This window comes from Melanostigma gelatinosum, assembly GCF_949748355.1.
Source record: "Melanostigma gelatinosum genome assembly, chromosome: 10".
In the NCBI taxonomy this organism is placed as follows: Eukaryota; Metazoa; Chordata; class Actinopteri; order Perciformes; family Zoarcidae; genus Melanostigma; species Melanostigma gelatinosum.
In genome coordinates, this window is record NC_136643.1 from 13,773,739 (window position 1) to 13,782,206 (window position 8,468).

General features: G+C 40.4%; 1 long non-coding RNA gene across 1 annotated transcript; it reads left to right on the top strand.

Moving 5' to 3' along the window:
* Nucleotides 1-2,618: 2,618 nt before the first annotated feature.
* Nucleotides 2,619-5,590, top strand: LOC306783910. The gene is made up of 3 exons (XR_013772323.1): nt 2,619-3,060; nt 3,162-3,249; nt 5,434-5,590. It is a non-coding gene; the product is annotated as an uncharacterized lncRNA (long non-coding RNA).
* Nucleotides 5,591-8,468: the final 2,878 nt, after the last annotated feature.

Genomic DNA, 8,468 nt, shown 5'->3' on the forward strand with positions numbered 1-8,468 from the left:
AAACTCTGTCTTCTTCTCGGGGCAATTATGTGTTCTGCTGTGTCATAACACAGTCTTTGATAAACTCACATTCCGTAAAAGGTTTCTCATGTTTAGCAATTACCACGGCCACTTGTAGCTTACTTTGATGATGTTTTCATGTGAAAAGCACCGCTCGTCGTGTCTCTTTACATTATATTCCTTAAACAAGGCAACAGTCTCATGACAAATTAGGGAGACACAGTTGTTTTGGTTTTCGGTGAAAAAATATTGCGATCTCCACCTCCTGGAATCGGTGGCCCTCATTATCCACTTTCCTTTTTTACTTGCTGTAGCCATGACAGTTCAAGGGTCAGTAAATTTCAAACAGACAGACAGTTACAGAGTGGTGCTGCCACCATGAGGTAAAAAGAGGTATTGCATGTTGAATTTGTATGATTTATTCATTCCGTTTTGACTGTGCTGGCGGGCCATAAATAATGCATTTTAAGACAGACGGTGCGGGCCATATAAAATCTGACCTCGGGCCGTTATTGGCCCGCGGGCCGGACTTTGGACATGCCTGGCTTAGAAGCTAGCGAGTCGGACATGTACTGTTAAAAGCATCTTGCCGTTCAACCTTTTTTGTTAACAGTCCTAGTGAGAGGTAGGTCAAAGGTACTTCATCCATATTGTAGCAACCCTGTCAGTAACAGCTGGTAGCAACTGTTCTGTGTCGGGAGCTCTTAAATGTTGTGTTAGACCGGAACCGGAAGTTGCGGTTGTTGTGGCTGAGAAAAGCTATGGAAAAATCCATATATAAAGCGCACCGGACTATAAGCCTACGCCTCACCGCGTGGGGTAAAAAGTAGCGGCTTATAGCCCGAAAAGTACGGTAAATCACTTCCTCACCATTCACTGCTTCAAAGCCTCCTCAGCTTCTTACTCTTTATTCACCACCACCACAGTTTCCCTGTCCCCATACATAATCAACTCTGCTTTGAAAAGCCTGGAAAATGCATGGCCTGGCCTTCATCGTGCTTAATGTAGCACTTCCGGGCAATCAAAACAACAATCTGAATCGAAAACCAAACCTTACAAGAGCCAGATCGCATGAGTGACAGGCTTGTGGCATATTTGTGATCCATCCGGAGTGCTGTATCCATTTGAAGTGTATTGTCAATCACATGACACCTGTCTACCTCTGACACCTTTGATAGGTGTGAGTTTCCTGTTCCTGTTTGACATTCAGACAGAGGGCAGAATTAAAGGAAATGGAAGCCATCTTATACAGCTCTAAAGCCTTTGCGTGTGTTGGTGGCGGATATATACATGGGCATGGGTATTACTGTATGCCACAGCCTTCTGTAACGTCATCAGCTAGATATGTTCTTATTTAATAGAGGAATCTTGATGGGGTCTGCAGGTTAACAGGCATGGTATTTCTGGTACAGTACTATCTTCTCTTAGCATTCACAGATGAGTGATAGAAAGTTTTCTTCAACCTTTCTCTTCAAGGTGAAGTGGAGCAGAGCACCTACCCGGCTCATGTTCCACAGCAATTCTGCACAAATAATCTACAACCAAGGCTGAAATGAATGCTGGTCATCATCTTCTGCTTATGCCTTATCATTGGGTACCATCCATTTGCTAGTTCCAGCACCTGGTGCATTGCCAAAATATATAAAAATATATGCACATACCGGTACTGTATATACGTATATATACAGGATATATATATACATAACTTTTCTCCCTTCTTGTAGTCTAGGTGTAGAGGCTTTGTTGCTGTTTGTGATGTATTTAGATTTACTGCACTGACCTGTAAATACTTTCTGAAGTAATTGATTGTCATCAAAATAATACAAAAACGTTCTGAATCGGAAAAAGTACATCCATCCAACCATTATCTTTGACTGCTTATCCTTTTCAGGGTTTCAGGGGAGCCGGACCCAGCTGAGATGGGGTGAAGGCAGGCTACACCCGGGACAAACTCAAGCAGCCAACATCCATTTTATAATTCACACCCGTGCTTATCCGACTGTGGTCTGTCGACATGTCTTCTGTGATGGTCTCTGTGTGAAGGTCTATTCATGCTTAACACCTGAGGTTTTCACACCCATTATACAGTACTACAATGTTTGATGTTTTATATCACATTAAGAGTCTCATTATCAAGACCTGGTTATGACTGATAGCATCAGTCACTTGTGAAGTTCCACTCAATATATAGGTTACGGTCACTATGTGGCTAAAATGTGTTAAGCAATTCGCAGAAGTGCTTTTCCTGTAGTTGAGCGCTGCGCGTGTGCTTCTCATATTCTGTTCATGACATGACTGAGCAAAAGGAAATAAGAAAAGTGATTACTCACGATATATTTACTAAAGTTTATTTTCAGGAAGGAGTGAGTTTCAATTCTCAATGTTCCAATTGTATGATTCTCGTGTGAATTCATGTTTCTTTGCTCCTCAAACTTACAACACACAGCTAAGTTCTCAGCAGACAAACCATCTATCTAACCAGGAAATAAGCACTTCCTTTTCTCTGTGCCTCTTCCTCTAATACGTTTCAGAGGTGATGCTGAACTTTCAGTCGGTCTTTGTCAGTCTGATGGTCATCATGTTCAACCTAAACCAAGCAGCTCTTCTCTCCATTCAACTCTTAGTTATGTGCCAAGTCTTTGCAGGTACAGTGGATATTTGTGTTTGTTATGCATGCTAATTCTGTAAATGTAATTATAGATTATATTTGTATTGATTGGTTGTTTCCTCCAATGTTAGAGATTGATGCAGTTGAGCACAGGGATAAGCTGGTGTCCAGGGGAGACTCCGTCATCTTCACCTGCAACATATCCGAGACAAATGTAACGCAAATCAGATGGACCAGAGGCGAATCTGTTTTTGTGTTTTCATTCACGTTATTTAATAATGCTTCTTCAAATTTCAACTCTCACAAAATAACAATAGACAAAACCTTACCTTCAAAGATGAGTATTTTGAACGTTCAGCATGACGATGCAGGAACCTACAGATGTTTTTTAAATGACGTCAAAGGTGAAAGGGCTATTGAGTGGAATTTAAATGTGACTGTGGAACACGAAGGTAAGTGGAGCACAAAACACGGCTGTTCATCTCTACACCAGACACAGTGCATTTCAAAGCTGATACTGTACTTACATTCATTCACATCTGATTTTGTGCAGAAATCAGTCCACTGTGGTATTCTCTATACATCGCAGCTGCAATTGGATTTCTTCTATGTGTAATCACTACAGCAGTCTGTCTCTACAGGTGAGTAATACCTTTTTAGCTTTCAGATTTGTGAGAAAGAACTAATTCATTGAATTTGTCTCTGCTCTGGTGCAGAGCAGTTGTCTGTACTGGGAACGATGGTCGATTTCAATTCCTGACTCACACTTATTGGTATCTTGCCATGCACGTAAACCTGGCTTACTGTGGAAAGGTATTATAATATCTGCCCCATCCAAATGAAAGCTAAAGTAAGTGCAAATTCCTTTGTGACGCTCACAGCACTGACCTTGGATACAGCAGTTAACAATGCAACCTGCAGTATATCTTATGTGCTCTGCTTTAGCCCTCATCCAACACATTTAACATACAAGCACGACCGACGAGGACCCCGAGAATAACCTACTGTAAGAAACAGCCATCATAACAAAGGGTTCATTTCTTTCTTTCTCAAAAAAAACAGTTAGTTATGCAATTAATGCCATCCGAAGAAAAAACAATGTTACCTTACAGTTGATTTGCATATTGTAAAGACAGTGCACATAACGAAATGAGTGTCTCCTTCACAATGGCAGACAGAGCATCCGTACCCCACTGTCAGTGTGCGGTACGTTAAGTTAGGACCCGTTGCAAACGTGCCCTCTGCAAACTGCATAAATGGTTCTTAAAACTGGCAGCATTTTGCTCCTTTTGACTGGGGTTGCCCAGGACTCTAATGCATTAGTATTTTTACAGAAACAGAGAACAATGATATGAAGTCATTCGGAACAAATTGATTGACAAAGTAGTGAACAAATATATAAATTATATGATTAAGCACCCGTGAGATGTGTACCTCTGGGGTCTGCAGGGCCTCAGTCGGTTGGATTAAGGTTAATCATGGTCGAGTTCGGTCGAGGTATATTTGTGCACAGTGGACGATGCAAAGATATACGAGGAAGTGCACAAAGTGATACACATGAAAATGAGGTCAGGGTCGTATAGCTGCCATTTGCTACGCTGAGCTCATGTCGTTTGCGCTTCTCTTTTTTATTTGCATGCCGACCCAAGTATCTTTACGTTCAATATACTGAAATAAGAATTTTTAGCCCAAACATATTAATAAGAGAAGAAATTGATTGAAGTACAAGTAATACCATTAGGGAATATACACATGTTTTGACCTTTTTTATTTAATTTAACAAAATATATCAAACTGCTCAATGCAGTCTATGATCAAATAAAACATGTTCCCTCATGAAATATACTCTGAAGTTAGAAATGTTTCCTGGAATAAATGAGGAAATATCTCATCAAAGAACAACTTCTGATTCCCTGACACTTTGGTGGATGCTCAACACCACAATGTTGAAATAATCCATTGCAGTCGTAGTATCCATCACAAAAGTAAAGTAAAAGTACAGACGTGTTATCAGCAAAATGCAAAAAGCAACAGTACTCATTTTTGAAAATGACCCCCTGTGAGTGATATCTTTTACATTATGACATTATTAGATTGCACAAAGCACAAAGAGGCGAACGTAAAGGGTGTTACTCATGACATCAAATTCTGACTGTGGCTGCTACAGAGCTTAAACCACACTGTGGTGACATGCTTTGATTCATATAGCTATAGCGTAGCTGCATGCACAGAGAACCTATACGCTTTGATGTCACTAAAAAGTCATGCAAACAGAATAACTGCAACGACTCGACAGTTGATGCAATGGGTTTCAACAAACTATTGCTTCACTTAAAGTTTGGCCAATATCCATGCATTCAATGCATTCATATAATTTACATTGAGTCACGGCACATAATGATACTTCTGTTGGTGCGAGAACAAAGACTCACCGGAATGTCTTCACTAAAAAAGGCAAATCATTTGCTTTGGCGTGAATCTTCATTGACAGTCTTGTAATAGTGAGCAGTACATCGGAGCACAGTACGACATAAAACACAGTGACACTAACAGTAGCCCCTTTGTGTTGTGTGCAATCTAATAATGTCACACTGTATATAATAATATACCACTCACAGGGGCTCATTTTTAAGAATGAGTACTGTTACCTTTGATGTATTGTTTTTAGTACATTTTGCTGAAAGTACTTATGTACTTTTACAGAGTATTTTAAGATTGCAGTATTAGTACTTGTAAGTAAAGGATCTGACTACTCCTCCTGTAACTGTTTGTGAATACATTATCATTACAAGACTGTGTTCAACTTTTGAACTTTATCTTTTCAGAAAACTCAGGGCCAGGACACAAAATCCAGTCCAGGACCAGTTTGATCTCCACTCAGTAGAAGAGGTCCGAAGAACTTTGTCATCTTCTTTCCGTTTCTTTCTCTGTTACAGCGTTGAACTTTAATTTTCACTTTCTATCTCGATAGACGACCCGCCCTCCACCGCAGGATGGCACAGGCAGTGGGACACACAACAAGCGTGGGAGTCAGTACGCAGAGAGGCTCAATTCAATCTATGGCCTCTGAGCTGACAAGACATTTGAATGAAAGTTCAACAAGAGACATGGACAAACCCGGTGCTTCAAGGGAAGGCAATCACAGGGAGGACAACTGGGCCACTGATGCCTTTGTACATTATTACATTACATTAAAACCAGTGCCGTCACTTTAAGGACTTTGTTTTCACTTGTGTATTCAGGGTTCTCTTTGCGTTTTCTTGTGTTTATTATGGATTTAGCATTTGTATGATGTGTTGTGGGGCGACCTTGGCTCACTGGGTTTAGAAGGTCGTCTGGGAACCGGAAGGTCAACGGTTTGATCCCCGACTGGGACGTGTGTCACGTGTCGAAGTGTACCTGAGCAATACACTGACCCCCGGCTCCCCGGGCCCCGATCAATGGCAGCCCACTGCTCCCTATATACAGGGATGGGTCAAATTTCATGTATGTGTAAAATGTATATGACAATAAAAATGGTTTCTTCTTCTTCTGAATGTTTCCGTGTTTGTCGTGCACCATGAGCTCACCGAGGAAAGCTCCTTACAGTGTGTACTACACATTGTGTCGGCAACTTAAAATGAGTCACAGAGAGTCTGAGTAGGGGAGACTAACCTGCAGACGCGCTGGCAGTCAATTATTCACAGATCCAGAGGCTGAGTTTTGTGCTTTTATTTGTAAACAACAAACAAACTTTTGTGCTGGATAACACACATTCATAAACGTTCAAAATACTTGGTGTACAGAGGTAATCGACAGTGATCAACAGCGTCAAACATTCAATTCATCCAACTAAACTACAGAACAGCAGATATATCTCCATTGCTATCCCCAACACCACGTGACTCAATTACCGGATGTGACACAAAAGGGTGTACAAAATGACACAGGCCATACTTGTCTCCTACACAATGTTTGTTTATTGGCAATAATGTGAACTCAACAGGCTTCAACTGGGGGTCTGTGCCCTCTAGTGTTGTATGAGAGAATTACACAGGACAGAAACAGATGTGTTTCTTGTATAAGTGTTTTGTGATCAAAACAATGAAGTATTCCCAAATAGAAGCTGTTGACTCTGTTGGGTCAATGCATAATATGGTTATTCTGCTTCTTATAAGCATCAACAAGTATTCAACATGCACTGAAAGTACAGCTGTGGTGCTGAAAGGCCCAGTGTTATACAGAGGTGGATTTCCTGAACTTGAACATGTGGATTTTGTGCATTTTAATGCCCACAAAATATTTTTACGGTTTATTTTCAAGAAGGAGCGAGCTTAAATTCTCAGGGTTCTAATTAGAATTATATTATTGTATATTTGACTCTCACAGGACTTCATTTTATGTTCCTCTAAAGATACACAGAAAGAGTAACTACCGGTAACCACTTCCTTTACTCTGTGAGGAAATATAAGAGAAAAGTGATTACGAATGATATATTTATTAAAGTTTATTTACAGGAAGGAGTGACTTTCAATTCTCAATGTTCCAATTCTCGTGTGAATTAATGTTTCTTTGCTCCTCAAACTTACAACACTAAGTTCTCAGCAGACAAACCATCTAACCAGGAAATAAGCACTTCCTTTTCTCTGTGCCTCTTCCTCTAATACGTTTCAGAGGTGATGCTGAACTTTCAGTCGGTCTTTGTCAGTCTGATGGTCATCATGTTCAACCTAAACCAAGCAGCTCTTCTCTCCATTCAACTCTTAGTTATGTGCCAAGTCTTTGCAGGTACAGTGGATATTTGTGTTTGTTATGCATGCTAATTCTGTAAATGTAATTATAGATTATATTTGTATTGATTGGTTGTTTCCTCCAATGTTAGAGATTGATCAAGTTGAGCACAGGGATAAGCTGGTGTCCAGGGGAGACTCCGTCATCTTCACCTGCAACATATCCGAGACACATGCAACGCTAATCAGATGGACCAGAGGCGAATCTCTTTTTGCGTTTTCATTCTTACGTCATGAGATTTTTTCAAATTTCACCTCTCACAAAATAACAATAAACAAAACCTTACCTTCAAAGATGAGTATTTTGAACGTTCAGCATGACGATGCAGGAACCTACAGATGTGTTTTACTTGACGTCAAAGGTGAAAGGGCTATTGAGTGGAATTTAAAGGTGACTGTGGAACCCGAAGGTAGGTGGAGCACAAAACACGGCTGTTCATCTCTACACCAGACACAGTGCATTTCAAAGCAAGTCTGTACTTCAAGACGCTCAATGCAATATCTGGCCTGTTAAGCATGAAGCCTGTTCAGTGTAAAGCCAAATAGGAAACAAGAGATGTTGGAAAGAGAGACACATTTCATCCACACACAACGTCAACTGTATGAAGAAATGACTACAGTTTAGAAATACTGAGGTTATGAGTCCAAATTCCCTCGGTCCACCCCTTTGAGAAGCTTTTCACTCACCTGGTCATTTGATGAGTAATGTTTAACCATGTAGAATATAAGAAGCATACACATTAGAAATAAAGCAACAAAAGGATACAAATGCTGGTCAGTCAGTTTCCCTCAAGCAATGGAAGGCAGAAACAAACTGTCCCTCAAGATCACACATTCCTCCCTTCGGACAATGTGTAGTTCACATAATCTGAACAATGAAGACAATGTTCCTCCTCTGCAACATTGGCAGATTCGCTCCTTGTTTGTCAGCAATGTTTTCTAGTCGGGTAGAGCGGTCGGTGGAAACATGGGGACAGTTGGGACAGTTTTAGCTAGTCAGAAAGAAGTATGGTATACAATTACATTTTTGACTCTGTTTTATTTTTCTCAAAGAAATATGTGAACAAGTGACATTTTAAATAGAAGGTGTT